Here is a 16,194-nt window from a genome sequence, read left to right as displayed (position 1 = left end):
TGACATCAGATGGATTCGTCTCAACTCGGCCGATTCCGTACCCTCAGTAGGAGAAAGGATTGCCGAATGACATCAGATGGATTCGTCTCAACTCGGCCGATTCCGTACCGTCAGTAGGAGAAAGGATTGCCGAATGACATCAGATGGATTCGTCTCAACTCGGCCGATTCCGTACCCTCAGTAGGAGAAAGGATTGCCGAATGACATCAGATGGATTCGTCTCAACTCGGCCGATTCCGTACCGTCAGTAGGAGAAAGGATTGCCGAATGACATCAGATGGATTCGTCTCAACTCGGCCGATTCCGTACCGTCAGTAGGAGAAAGGATTGCCGAATGACATCAGATGGATTCGTCTCAACTCGGCCGATTCCGTACCGTCAGTAGGAGAAAGGATTGCCGAATGACATCAGATGGATTCGTCTCAACTCGGCCGATTCCGTACCCTCAGTAGGAGAAAGGATTGCCGAATGACATCAGATGGGAATATTTTTCTTACTTTATTCTAGATTATCAACATTCAACTATCATCTCTGAACTATCATGGCTGTACTGCATTTTTGAGAAGTACATTATTTTTTTTTAAATATTCAATAAAATATCACTATAAATCCACATGCTGTATCTATTTTATAAATTCCTAAAATAATTAATGTTTACAGTGGAGATCACTTCTAACCTCTCATTAGAACTGTCAGAATAATCTGTCATAGAACTGTTCTAACCTGTCCTAGAACAGTTCTAGCTAGAACAGTTCTAGGGAGAACAGTTCTACCCTAGAACTGTTCTAGGTAGAACTGTCAGGATCAGTTCTAGGTAGAACTGACTAAATCAGTTCTAGGTAGAACTGTCAGGATCAGTTCTAGGGTAGAACTGTCTAAAACTGTTCTAGGTAGAACTGTCCAAATCAGTTCTAACCGTAGAACTGTCAGCTGAACCAGAGACATATATACACATATATGTCTCTGGTAAAATGCATAAAACTTAAATTTTCTCGGTAAAAAGTCACTCACTATTATTTCTCTTTCAAAACTGCCATTAAGGAAACACACATTAAAATACCCGTTTGGAAAAAAAAGGGGGGGGGGGGGTCTCAACGGAAGATTCCGGGAACGTTCGGCCTGATATATATATGTCATATATATTTAGCCGTCAGGTTAAAGAATGAAAATTATTTGAATTAATATGGGGAAGTTTGTTGAAATGTTCGCCGATTATGGCCAGATAATTGTTTTCCATTGATTTGTGACTAATAAACTTTTGAGCTGCTAAAAAAACAGTTTCTTTTAACATGTTTAACGGAGCTATCCATTTGATTTTTAGGGGGGGGGGGGGGCTAGGATAAAATTTGAAAAAATAGGCAGGGCAGGAGTTTTGAACTTGCAAAAAAAATAAGACAATTTTGGTAAAAAAGTCAGGATAAACTAAAAAAAAAAAAAAAAAGGCAGGTCCAGAGACATATAATACAATGTATTATATGTCTCTGGCAGGACCGAACACAGTGAAAAATAAAAAGGCAGGACAGAGATTACAGCTAAAAAAAAGGCAGGACAAAATTTACATCCTAGCCCCACCCCACCCCCATAAAAATCAAATGGTAGCTAAATGGAGCTACCATTTGATTTTTATGGGGAAGCTAAGATGAAAAATTTTGTCCTTCCTTTTTCTTCAAGTTGTAATCTCTGTCCTGTATTTTTATTTTTCAGTCTATTTGGTCCTGCCTTTTTTATGTTTTAGCTTATCCTGACTTTTTTACAATAATTGTCATCCTGCAATTTTTTTTTACCAAGTTACTCATCCGGCCTTTTTTTTTTACTCAAAATCCTGTCCTGCCTTTTTTTCAAATTTCATCCTAATTATGATTGACTTATTGCAACTGTAAAAGAGAGTACAATAAATTGAAAAATAAATTAAAAAAGGATTTTTTTCATTCCTTAATAAAACAAATAAATGAGATAAACCCAAAAGAACACCAAAAAATTTTGGGGAAGCATTAATAATTACAAAAAAAAGAATAATAATTGTGAGCCTGCTATTTCTGCCAAAGAATGGGAGATTCACTATAGAAATTTGCTTGCTTCAAGTAATAATGATACAACTGATACAAATCAAAATATAGAGAACAAAAATCACAACTTTTCTAATACATCCCTTAATGTCCCTATTACACGTAAAGAAATCAAAGACTGTATTAAGAAGTTAAAAAAGGGAAAATCTGGAGGTCCTGATTTGATAATTAATGAATTTCTAAAGGTGTGGTCAAACACTCTAGTTTTACTTTTGACCAAACTTTTTAATAAGATACTTAACTCAGAAAAATTCCCCAAAATTTGGAACTTTTCTCTATTGACATCAATTTATAAATCTGGTGACCCATTTGATTGTGGGAACTATAGAGGTATAAGCATAACAAGCTGTCTTGGTAAAGTCTTTACATCCATTTTACAAAAACGACTTAGTGATTTTCTTGAAACACATAATTTATTATTTTCAAATCAAGGTGGTTTTAGAAAAAAATTACAGAACTGTAGATCATGTCTTTATTTTAAAAACAATAATAAACAAATATTTGTTTAAATGTAAAAAGAAACTATATGTGTGTTTTGTAGATTTAAAAAGGCTTTTGACAGTGTCTGGAGATCAGCTCTGTTCTTAAAATTACAAAATAAAAAAATACAAGGCAAATTTTATAATATACTGCATGACATGTACTCTAATACCTTATATTCATGTAAATATCAAAATATGTTTACCAAGCCTTTTCTTGATAATCAGGGTGTCAAACAAGGTGACAGTTTAAGTCCAACTTTATTTACTGTAAATTCAGAAATTATTGCGAGGTTTTGATTATTGCGAAAAATGCGACAGACTTGTAAACGCAATAATTTTAACTCGCATTTTAAAATCATTGATATGAATTAAACAGGATTTTTCTCAAAATCATTATAATTAAAATCGCATTTAAGTCTAAAATGACAAAATCGCAATAATAAATGCACGCAATAATTTCTGAATTTACAGTAATATATTTGTTGATGACATAGGAAAATACTTAGATACAAACTTAACTAGTGCAGTAAATTTGAATGGTCAAAAAGTGAACCATTTATTGTATGCTGATGATTTATTATTGATATCGGAATATGCAGATGGTCTCCAGAACTCTCTTGATTCTTTACAAAAACATAGTACTGAATGGAAACTGGACTTGAACCTTAAGAAAACAAAAATTATAGTTTTCTCTAAAACTAAAAGTAAATTAAAAAAACGTTTACTTTTATTACAGTTCTAATGCAATTGAAATTGTTGATTGTTATAAATACTTAGGAGTTGATTTTCATAGCTCTGGAAAATTTATACAAGCAGTGTCAAGCCTCTCAGATGAAGCTAAAACAGCATATTTTGCATTGAAGTCAAAACTACCATATAGTGAAAATTTGTCTGTTAAGACTTGGCTCCAGCTTTTTAATTCAATGATAACTCCTATTTTAACTTATGGATCAGAAGTATGGTTATCAGAATTCAAACCAAATTTTGAAGCAGTTATAGACAAAAGTAAATAGACAAAACACAAAACTCCATATTTAAAAACATACTTGTGGTTCATTGAAAGTCTTCCAATCTAGCAGTGCGGTGTGAATTAGGCACTTTACCCATTCGCATTAAATGTTATCAACTTATGTATAAATATTATGAGCATCTCATAAACTATCTGAATTAATGAAATATATTGCAATACCCTTTAAAAAGCATTGTAATAGTAATTTCAAACAGAAACTAGAAGATTTTTACAAAAATAAAATTATATTTGAACTTTCTTAAATAAAAGATGGACACTGTGGTAAACTTTTATTTTTTAGTAAAATTTAAACAATTAATATTCCTAAATACCTTTAACCCTTTCCTCCATAATGACGCCTTTTGACGCCTTTGTAGTACCTCAGTTGAAACACTTTGACTACAAATTGTCTGCAGTTGACTTAATAAAATTGGTATCCATTATGAAAAGAAATATCATAGGAATATATATATATCCGACTCAAATTTATTTGATGAAATAAGTTGTTTTTCGCAATGCCTTAATACTTTAAAGCATATGTTCAGCATTTTATAAAAAAATCCTATGCGATTCAAGTATGCAAAAAAAAAAATCAATGGACATGATGGAGGAAAGGGTTAATTGATAAAAACTCACTAAATTAAGAATAATGCACACTCATTAGCGATATAAACTGGGAGGTATGCAAGACCAAAAATACCATCTAATGAGAGATTTTGTAAATTTTGCACCGGAAAAATTGAAAATGAGATTCATTTCTTGATTGAATGTCTGCAATATAACAAAATTAGATATAAATATAAAATTAATGATATAAATTTAAATAATTTGGATGAAAATTTTACCAAAATGTTAAATCCTATGTCTAAAAAGGAATTAAAATCTATTTGTATGTATATTGAAGAAGCTCTTGATTTGAGAGACCACCTTACCGTTTCATCAGATAATAATCATTGACAGTAGTTTGTCCATATACATATATATATATATAAATATCTTATATTTTGTGTTTTAAGTAAATATATGAAAATCTAGAATAATACTGTAATATAAGTCTATGGTATCAATATCAGTTTATAATGTATTTGTATTGACTTGTTCCATGAATCTTTATTTTATTTGTGTGTTGTTTTAATATTATTAATTATCTGTATTTGGATCACGCCTCTGTTGAGCTCTTTCCAACATGTCCAATAAAATATTGAATTGAATTGAATAAACAGGAATCTCGGGAGGGGGCACTTCCTATACATATAAGGTGTCAGCTGGGAACAGTATATTTAATACATGTACACATGTTCCCAATGCATAGTCGGATCCTTGGCCCCCCCCTTTCGTGGGAAAAAATTGGGTTATCAGAGGTGGATTTATCATTTAGGAGGGGGCCTTCCCCCCCCCCCTTTTGTTAAATTTGGTTGCTTATATAGAAAATCACTGAAGCGTGACTGGAGCGGCCCCCTCTTAGGTCAGTCAGTGGGCCCCACTTATGAAAATTTTTGGATCCGCCACTGTTTATATATAGGGAATCATTGAAGCATGACTGTAGCTTAAATTTCACATTATTATACAGTTTTCTATCAGAAGCTTTATTTTGGCTAGCATAACAATTGCTAATATATTTAGTGTGAATTAATTTGCTAGATATGTTCAAAAATTTATATTGTCCGAAATGTTTTACTTCTTGTTTAATTTCAAAAACTTTTTCTATTAGCAAATGAGAACTGGCAGAAGAAGTTATGTTAGATTTGCGAAGCTCTTGGCTGCATTTATAAGCATCTTTCAATAGACTGAATTCAGTTGTAAGATTTTCAAATCTATACCAGTATGTTACAATTGACTTTACAATATCATAATGTAAGGGGAAAAGACTGAAGTGGGGACCCCCTCTTGGGCAGTCTATGGGCCCCCTCTTATGAAAATTTCTAGATCCGCCATTGTTTTCTAGTTTAAAAATATGTGAATAGGTGTTGAAAATATTAAGAAATATATTAAGTCAACAAATTAAAAAGAAAATGTGGTACACTGTATGATTGCCAATGAGACAACTCACTATTATGTTTCTAGATAGGCAGAATCAGGGGGCCCGGTCTGACAACACCTTTTGTAAGAAAAATTTAGTTGATTGTATAGGGAATGACTCGAGTAGGGGCCCCCTCTTAGGCAGTAAAAGGGCCCCCTCTAATGAAAATTTCTAGATCCACCATTGATTTCTAGTTCAAAAATATGTGAAAAGGTGTTGAAATATTCAGAATATTAAGTCAACAAATTAAAAAGAAAATATGGTATACTGTATGATTGCCAATGAGACAAATCTAGTCTCTAGACAATAGACGCAATTACATTAGAAATTAACAACTTTAGGTCACTGTATGGCCTGCAACAATGATAAAACCAGAAACTACTATAAGTTACAATAAGGAGGCTCGAGGGTACATGTATAAAAATTTAAGAGAAAAATAAACATTTTTTTTTCATTACAAAGGAGTAGATTGAGTAAGACCCCTTTTTGGCCCCAAAATATAGCAGTTTTACAAAATTGTGAAAAAGTAATCCTTAAGCTATTTATTGGAAAGTAGCATGCTTCTGCTAAATAAAAATAGGATGTTTTTGACAATACAATGCATATATATCAGGTACAAGCATCATTAAGTTATGCTAAATTACTGAAATCTTCAAAATTTTAGATTTTTTGTTAAATTAGACGGTTTCTGTCTTAAATGAAAGTGTAAATTTTCCCCTTACATGTACATTATGATATTGTAATTATTCGTGTTCATTTATAATATTGAAATGTTAATTATACCCCATGCAACGAGTTGCGGAGGGTATAATGTTTTTTACCTGTCCGTCCGTCCGTCAGTCCTGTTTCTTGTCATCACAACTCCTTTCAAACCATGCATCAGAATTTCATGAAACCTTTTCAGGTAATAAGGACATACTATGTAGTTGTGCATGTTGACGGGAAATTGCGATTCATTTTTTTTCTAGGAGTTACGCCCCTTTGAACTTATTTACTTTACTGTACTACTGCAACAGTTTGTCATCGCAACTCCTCTCAAACCACACAACAGAATTTCACGAAACCTTTTCAGATAATAAGGACATATAGTTGTGCATATCGACGGGAAATTGCGATTCAATTTATTTTCTAGGAGTTACGCACCTTTGAACTTATTTACTTTAATGTACTACTGCAACAGTTTGTCATCTCATCCACTCTCAAACCACACAACAAAATTTCATGAAACCTTTTCAGAAAATAAGGACATACTATGTAGTTGTGCATATCAACGGGAAATTGCGATTCAATTTTTTTCCTAGGAGTTTTGCCCCTTTGAACTTATTTGCTTCAATGTTCTACTGCAACAGTTTGTTATGGCAACTCCTCTCAAACCACACAACAGAATTTCACGAAACCTTTTCAGATAATAAGGACATACCATGTACATGATGTAGTTCTGCATATCGACGGGAAATTGTGATTCAATTTTTTTTCTAGAAGTTACGCCCCTTTGAACTTATTTGCTTCAATGTACTTCTGCAACAGTTTGTCATCTCAACTCCTCTGAAACCTCACAACAGAATTTCATGAAATTTTGTAGATAATAAGGACATACTATTTAGATGTGCATATTGGCAGGAAATTAATTTTTCTTATACATTTTTTTTTTTCTTACACTAATTTAATTTCTCCAATGACAATGTGGGGACGTGGGGTATGTGAGTGTGCTCACTAAGGTTCTTTAATTGTATTAAATGATAATACATAACATATATATACATGTAAAGGTTGAGGATGAACACAGATGCAGCCACTTTCATTTTTTGATGAAAACTATCAGAAAAGTGACATTTTTTGGCAAATTCAAAGATTTTTCATACGAAAGCTTGAATCTGAGCATTTTTAATGACTTTATAAGTCAGTCAAAATCTTTCACATTAACTAATTGAATCAATTGAAATAGACAGTTAAGAGTTTAAAAAGTGTCCAAAATCTTTCGTTAGATGAATTTGAAATTTGAGGCCAAAATCGGAACCTTACCTACTTCTTTTATTTGTTTAAAACCTTGAGTACTTGTTACTTTATCATATGGTACAAAAATAATTTAAAAAAATCAATTTTTGATGGCCTCAGATGAATTGTAAAATGTAGATATCATTAAAATTGCTCAAAATTATCTCCCTTTGGTATAAAAATGCCATTTTTAGAACTCATCCGTGACCTTTATTTTTTATTATTATTTTCAATTAAGCTGTTCTTAAACTAAACTATTGTAAAGTTTGAGCGATTTCTGTAATTAAGTTCTCTTATTTCGGTATTACCTCTATTTCTGCTATTAGTTCAACAGAAAAAAGGTACCTTTACAAAAATGTATGCTTCTTTCGAAGGCAGGTTGTGAACGGTGACCCCATTTTTTTTTTATTAAGTATAAGATTTAAGTATGTTTATCATTTTTACAGAAACAATTTTTCCTTGTAGATGTTGCAGATACATTCATACAAATGATGTTGAAGAAACAAAGAGAAAAGGAACTTGGACTGTACCAGTTTGTTTGCAGCTTCTAAGGTGAAGTATACTTATTTAAATGTTTTGTAAAAATAAGAAGATGTGGTATGATTGTAAATGAAACAACTCTCCATGAGAGACCAGTGAGACAAAAATTAACAACCATAGGTAACTGTACATCCTTCAACAATGAGCTTAAACGTCAAGGACTTGAAATTACCAATGAACAACTTAGGGCCTGATTTATTAACAAAACATTGAACGATAAACTGTTATGATATACAGCAACAAACTACTGAATTACAAGCTTCTGAATTGAGACAGACACATGGAGTTTGTAAAACATTAATAATGGTTGCTGGCACGAAACCCTCCTTCTAACCTATGAAAGTGGTGCAACATTTCAACTAGCAAACTATAAAAATCATTTGAAAAGGGCTTAATTCTAAGATCAATACAAAGTCAAAGCACAGTAAAAAATCCTAAAACAAAAACACATGAAATACACATCTGAGATTTATAGCAGTTACTGAAAGCATGTTCTAATAATCAATATTTTATCCTTGTCCTTACACAATGGGCTGAATTTCTCTTAAGGCATATACCGTACAGTTTTGATCCTGTATTTACAAGTTCGTGAAAATTTGCATATAGGCTATTTTTTACCTGATTAAATCAAATATGTAATAAAAAAATACCTTCATGTGCTACTTTTTGAGAAAAATGAGGTCGAAATTTTGTATATTTGCTCAAAATTCAGATATGTGGCCGTATTTTCTTTTTTCGAAAAAAAGACATAATTTTTTTGTTATAAAAGATAAACACAAATTGTTTTTTGTTAAAATCATATGAAACGAGTGAGTGGTGAAAAATAATGTTTGTCCAATTCTTGAACCAATGGATGTATACATACATTCATAAACTTAGTCCTATGTGCAGGATTTTATCATTATTTTCGCAAATATATCATATAATCGCCATTTTTTTTCTCTCTCTGTTTGTTATGATTGAACAAAAATGGCTGCTCATTAAATGCCGTGATTTGAAGCCGTGTTTTGAAGCCGAGTTTAACCGATTGTCACCTTATAGTAAACAAATCACAAAAAGCATGGGTATTGAGCACGTGTTTAACATGTATAATCAGATATTTGTTTATTTCAATGACAGATCCATGCATATTGTGGTCACCGGATTTTTATGAGGAGGGTTACGCTCGGGTCACTATGCATACTGAAAATATGTCGGCAAATTGCTTGCTGGCAGCAAGCAATTAAAAATAAGTACTCTTCTTCTAAATGTGGACAAATTAAAGAATTTTCATCAGAAAAAAGTATATGTACATAAGTTGTTTAATGAAAACTAACCATTTAGTCATAAAAAACATATGCATATTTTTTTTTAATTTGAGGTTTCTTATGACTTTAAATAATCGGTAATTTCTGTATTTTATAAGTATCCTAAAAAATTATGCATTTTTTATTCCGAAATAACTTGTATTTATCAAATGTTCATGAATTGAGGAAAAATATGTCATTTTTGGCTTTATGTTTATCAAAATTAAAAAAAATCCTTTATTTACAGTTTTATAAAATTTGGGTCACATAATCTCCCTGTAAATTGAAAGTCAAACAAATTGCTGTTTTGAAAAATGGGGTTCCATGAACTCGTTTTCAAATAAATTCAGTTTGAATGATAAAAATCAGTAAAAAAATGCATTTTTCTCTGGTATGTTAAAGTTTGATGTTGCGAAAATAACATTTTGCATTAGCAACGTCATTACCTCCTCTGTAACTGTATCGTATGCCCTTAAAAGCTAACCTAGACCTATAAATGAATGATTATAGCCATCACTTGATGTCATCTAAACAAGTAACATATAGATGGAGAGAAATTTTAGTTTAAGTCGCAAAAATGATCAACAAGAAAAGATCATCAAATAAGTATCATGAATGGTTGAAATTGTCAGTCAACTCCTAATTATTTAATAAATTAGCCACAGAGTTTTTTGTAAGGTCTTGTTTTAATTAGGATTTTATTGTAGATAAAGGAGGTAAATTTCCTCTGTTGACAAAAAAATGGTTGAGGAGTTGGAAAGTTTGACTGAAGATTAAGGATATCAAATGAAGGTAAACATAAATTTAAAGTAATGTTTATATTTGTATTAATACATGTACCTCGAGTATGCATCAAAGATGTATTGGGTAAGATGGTAATAACTGTATGTGAAACAATAAAATTTGTTTAAAGTGGGCAGTACATGTATATTAACACATACCATCAACATTAGCACAACTAAAAATGCAATCATAAAAGCATCTGCAAAGTTTCATAGAAATCTGTGAAAGTATGACACAGTATCCATGGTATCAGTTATTTGATGTCCATGTTATTCAAGGTGGATATTGTGTCATTGGCAATACACAAATTTCCTATTTACATGTACCCACTTTAAACTGAACAAATTTGAGGGAAGTTAACTGTTTAATGCATATGCCATTATGTTTTCTATACATGACTAAATCATCAGAAAACAGTAAACCTTCCGCCAAAATTGCACCATTTATATTTTTGAATTTACTTCTTTCGGATGCTTGTAGTGACAGAGTACCAAGATGTCTTACCACAGAGAAGGTATTAAAACCTGTTGAAAAAACATAGAATCCGAGTCAAAAGTTGATAATGTGAAAATAGACTATTATACCACATCATCTTATTGTAGAGCCTGCAACTTTTGTTGCAGAAAGCTCGACATATATATAATGTTCTGGGGGCCAGCAGCGGAGTTAGCTGAATTCTTAAAAGCTTTATATTTTAGAAGGATGAAGACCTGGATGCTTCATACTTTGAATATATACCAAAATGCCTCAGGTTACCAAGTTTCTCTCAGTCACATGTCTAATGTCCTTGACCTAATTTTCATGGTTGAGTGTCTACTTGAAAAAAAAGTTAAGATTTTTATACGACTGCAAAAATTCAAAATTTTGGTCGTATATTGGTATGAGGTTGGCGTCGTTGTCGTCATCCGAAGACATTTGGTTTTCACTCTATAACTAGTATAAGTAAATAGAAACCTATGAAATTTAAACACAAGGTTAAAGACTAGAAAAGGAAGTTTCAAATTGATTTTGGGAGTTTTGGTCCCAACAGATTAGGAGTTAGGGGCAAAAAAGGGCCCAAATAAGCATTTTTCTTGGTTTTTGCACAATAACTTTAATAGTATAAGTGAATAGAAATCTATGAAATTTTAACACAAAGTTTATGACCACAAAAGGAAGGTTGTTATTGATTTTGGGAGTTTTGGTCCCAAACAGTTAAGGAATGAGGGTCCAAAGGGTCCAAAATTAAACTTTGTTTGATTTCATCCAAAAATGAATTATTTGGGTTCTTGTATATATATATATATGTCAAATCTAACCGTGTATTTAGGGTGCAATCAACAGTTTTTTTTCTATGACGTCATATTTTGAGGGACCATCTATAATTGACCCTTAGTGGTGTTAATGTTAATGAAGATACTTGTATAAAACTAGATATCATTAGAATCAGAATTTTCTCTTAGTTTATAATGAAATAAAAATAAATTGTACTTTTAATAGTACCAAAAAGTTTTATCCAGAGACAATGGGAAAAACATTGCCTAATCTATGCATAATAAACATGAAATCAGGCCATGTGCACACCCATGCAGACATGATACATGCACATTTTTCAGATTCAAAACAGTATGAATTTCATAGGTTTTTACCTGGTCTTTCTAAAAATTTATGCTTCAGGCTACGTTCGCCTGCTTCGAAAAGAGATACAGTGGGTGCAAATAAGTTTTGCACTTTTCACTGCCAAAAAAACAGGATGTTTACAGTTTGTCTCCCCTTAAAACATGTGTATTTAATCTAATTTTTAAAAATTATTTTAATCATTCAACCTGTTTTAATTGAAGCTAATTAACTTAATTTTTCAATTAAATATAAAAAACATGATACTTTTTTACCAATTATGTTGATAAAAAGGGACTTCCCTCCAAGTCTATTATTAGTCGGGGGAATTACCCCTAGTTTTTTATACGAAACTGTTTATAGCACCCTTAGATTTTTAATTTTTGGTCCTGTTTTCAAATTGGTCTACATTAAGGTACAAAGGGTCCAAAATTAAACTTTGTTTGATTTTAACAAAAGTTGAATTCTTGGACTTCTTTGATGCTGAATCTAAACATGTACTTAGATTTTTGATTATGGACTGTTGGTCCAAATCGGGGTTCAAATTAAACTTTGTTTGATTTCAACAAAAATGGGGTTCTTTAATATTCTGAATCTAACCGTGTATTTAGATTTTTAATATTTGGGCCCGGTTATCAAATTGATCCACATTGACATACTTGAGGTCTAAAGGGTCTAAAATTGCACATTATTTGATTTCATCAAAAATTAATTCTTTGGGTTCTATGATCATGATGATTTACTGAATCTAACCATGTATTTATATTTTGGATATTTGACCATAATAGGTAAATGTCCAATTTAAAATTTATAAGTTTTTTCTCTCGCCTTGACGGAGTAAAAAAATGAGACATAGCGGCGGCAGCATCAACAATGTATTAGTTTGTGATTAGGTCAATTTATGGTGAACCACTAGTGGTAGGTCAATGATATTTGGTATGCAGTTGTATAAGCATTGGCATATCTCATTTCATGGAGATTTTTTGACTCCGACTCCTTAGTCATGGTCTATAGACTTTGATAATTTTGCTAAGTTAATATGTATTAGTTTGTGATAAGGTCAGTTCAAGGGGAACCATTAGTGGTAGGCCAATGTTAATTGGTGTTCAGTTTTATAAACATTAGCACATCTCATTTCCATGGAGAATATTTGGCCCTGCCCCTCAGTCATGGTCTATTGACTTTGAAACTTTTGCTTAGTTTACATGTATTAGTTTGTGATAATATCAGTTTAAGATGAACTGCTAATGTTAAGTCAATGATATTTGGTATGCAAATTTATTGTCATTTGAAAGTGTTGTTTTCATGGAGATTATATAGCCCCACCCCTGATCATGGTTCATTGACTTTGAAACTTTTACATAGTTTAAAAGTTAATGTTTGTGTTTAGGTTCGTTTAAAGGGAACTACTTATTATGAGTCAATGGTAATTGGTATGCAGTTGTATTATATTTATCATTGGCACATCTCATTCCATGGAGATTGTTTAGCCATGTACCTTCAGTAATTGTTCATAGACTTTGAATATTTGCATAACTTACATGTTAAAATATTGCTATTTAATTTCAACATTGCATTATCAAAATTACATGAATATTTGCATAACTTACATGTTAAAATATTGCTATTTAATTTCAACATTGCATAATCAAAATTACATGAATATTTGCATAACTTACATGTTAAAATAGTGCTATTTAATTTCAACATTGCATAATCAAAATTACAAAAAGGGGATACATATATCTCTGTGATAACAGTTTATTAAGTGTAAGTTCTTAGACCACATTTATTCTGAGTCAGAAACCTATCTTGTGTCAACTATTTAATCACAATCCAAATTCAGAGCTGTATCAAGCTTAAATGTTGTGTCCATACTTGCCCCAACTGTTCAGGGTTCGACCTCTGTGGTCCTATAAAGCTGTGCCCTGCGGAGCATCTGGTTTGTAAAGTGAAATTCTCTCTTATTATAAGTAATAGGATAACTATATTTGGTATGTGAGTACCTTGCAAGGTCCTCATGGCTGTCATACAGTTTTCACTTGACCTCAACCTCCTTTCATGGATCAGTGAACAAGGTTAAGTTTTGGTGGTCACCGTCAAGTCCATATCTCAGATACTAAAAGCAATATGTCTAGTATATTTGGTGTATGGTGGACTGTAAGGTGTACATGTCCAACTGGCAGGTGTCATCTGACCTTGACCTCATTTCCATGGTTCAGTGATTATAGTTGAGTTTTTGTGGGTTTTTTTCTGTTTTTCATATACTATTTGCAATAGGTCTAATATATTTGGTGTATGGAAATAATAACAGAATGATTGTTAGGTGTACATTTCTAGCTGGTATGTGTCATCTGCCCTTGACCTCATTTTCATGGTCAGTGGTCAAAGTTAAGTTTTTGAGTTTTTGTCTTTTTATCTAATAAATAAAATATATGCAATAAGTCTACTGCTATAATAACTTTATTAGGTGTATGGAAATATATTAGTTGTATGGAAGAATTATTAGCTGTATAGATGTGTGCCTAGTATGGTTCATCTCACCTTGCCTGTCCTTGGCCTCATTTTCATGGTTTAGTGTTTAATTTTTAGTTTTTTTGGTTAATGTTAAGGTTATGTTTCAATTGTAATAAAGCTTTATTTTAAGAACTACAAAAGAAGGCGAGACATTTCAGCGTGTGCACTCTTGGTTTTACATCAAACCCTAGAAAGAAGCTACAGATTAATGTTAACTGCAAAAATACTAAAATCCTTTATTAATTAGATCATGTAGATACAGGAAATGAAAATATTTTGAATTTTTTTATCATAAAAATGGTAATGCTTATATATTCAAGTTTCACTAAATTCCAAGAAGGGTTTCCACAAATAACAATGACTGATTTTCAAAATGATCATCATGTAAAAATGAAGAGATGTGCTAAGATTGCCCATGAAAACTATCTTTATGAACAATGACAGTTCAGTGGTTTGTTTTCAGCCTTTAGCAAAAATAATTACCATATATATTGTAATAAGCTATAAATAAAAGCCCCCCTTTGTAAAATGTTAAACAATTAAAAAGTAAAAAACAGCATCCTGATCTTTAAAAGTTCGAAGAATAAAATTGATTCATATTATGGTATGATGTTGTTGTTAGCGATGTATGTCAACACATATGATTTCCGGATAATTATATAGTTTAAGCGAATGGATATCCATGAAATTTTACACAAGGTTTAATACCAAAAAGGAAGGTTGGGTTGATTTTTGGGGTGATGGTACATTTTTGTACCAACAGTTTAGAAATTAGGGGCAAAAAAGAAGCATTTTTGTAGTTTCCAGACATTAACTTGTGTGCCAGTGTACTAATCTCTCTGAAATTGTTCTTCAATGTTCCATATCACAAAGGGTAGACTGGAATTGTTTAAAGGGGTAATTGCGTCAAACGTTCAGGAAATAGGGGGTCAAAAACAAGCATTTTTCTAATTTCCAGACAATATTTTGTGTTTAAGTGTATGGATTTCTTTAAAATTGTACTGCAAAGTACCATACCACAAAGGAAAAGGCTGGGATTAAGTTTTGGGGTAATTACTGAAAGGGGGTTGAAAAAAATTGGGGGAGGGGGGTTTTTTTTCTCATAATTTTGATCAAAATCCAAATACAGACAGGCTATCAAGCTTGAATATTGTGTCCAAACATGCACCAACTGGTCAGTCAAATAACAAGGCTGCGCTGCACATCATTTTCTTAATCATATTAATCTGACATGTTAAAGTTTGTACATTATGAAGTTACTAACCTGTTGATTTTATGTATTTCAGATTATTATTGAAAAAAGAGCACTTTGAAGTACTAGGAGAATTTGAAAACATCTTGGTGAAATAGTCTGACTGATTATGACAGAACATCAAAAGAAATGACAAAAAATTACACATCTTATCAAAATAGTACTACTAGAAACTAAAAGCTACTTGCAATTTTCACTGGTTTTGAGATCAGTAACAGTCTGACAAGGAAAGAATTTAATGAACATGATTATGATGCCTCTTGATAAATATAAAAACATATTGACTGTAAAATAATTACCAGTTACCAATTATATCTGTTGTTTACAAAATTTGTTATTTGGAAATATCTGTTGAATGTTTTGAAATTAAAATGTGTTAACTTAAATGATTTAAGAATTGAAGTCTTTAAATGATACAAAAGCAAGGATACATTGAATGATTGCAATTGAGACAACTACTAGCCCTGCATAATAGGACACTGATGTAAACAAGTACAGGTCACCTGAAGTCTTCAACAGTAAGCAAAAGCCTTAATTTAAAGATCGTTATATATGGGCTTATTAAGTCCCAAGATAATGGTATCTACATCATTTGCTGTCAAATTTTTGTTTGTATGTTTCTGATGAAGGTTAATTATAATAAGCCCA

At 31.8% G+C, this 16,194-nt stretch overlaps 1 long non-coding RNA gene across 1 annotated transcript; it reads left to right on the top strand.

Annotated features, from left to right (window-relative positions):
* Window positions 1–966: 966 nt before the first annotated feature.
* On the top strand, window positions 967–15,935 carry LOC134720759 (uncharacterized). Its single transcript, XR_010107790.1, has 4 exons — window positions 967–995; window positions 8,038–8,124; window positions 10,106–10,190; window positions 15,581–15,935. It is a non-coding gene; the product is annotated as an uncharacterized LOC134720759 (long non-coding RNA).
* The last annotated feature ends 259 nt before the right edge of the window (window positions 15,936–16,194 follow it).

Source organism: Mytilus trossulus, chromosome 6, assembly GCF_036588685.1.
Source record: "Mytilus trossulus isolate FHL-02 chromosome 6, PNRI_Mtr1.1.1.hap1, whole genome shotgun sequence".
Taxonomy (NCBI): Eukaryota; Metazoa; Mollusca; class Bivalvia; order Mytilida; family Mytilidae; genus Mytilus; species Mytilus trossulus.
The sequence above is the reverse complement of the archived record's forward strand: the minus strand, read 5'-3'. Positions and strand labels throughout refer to the sequence as shown.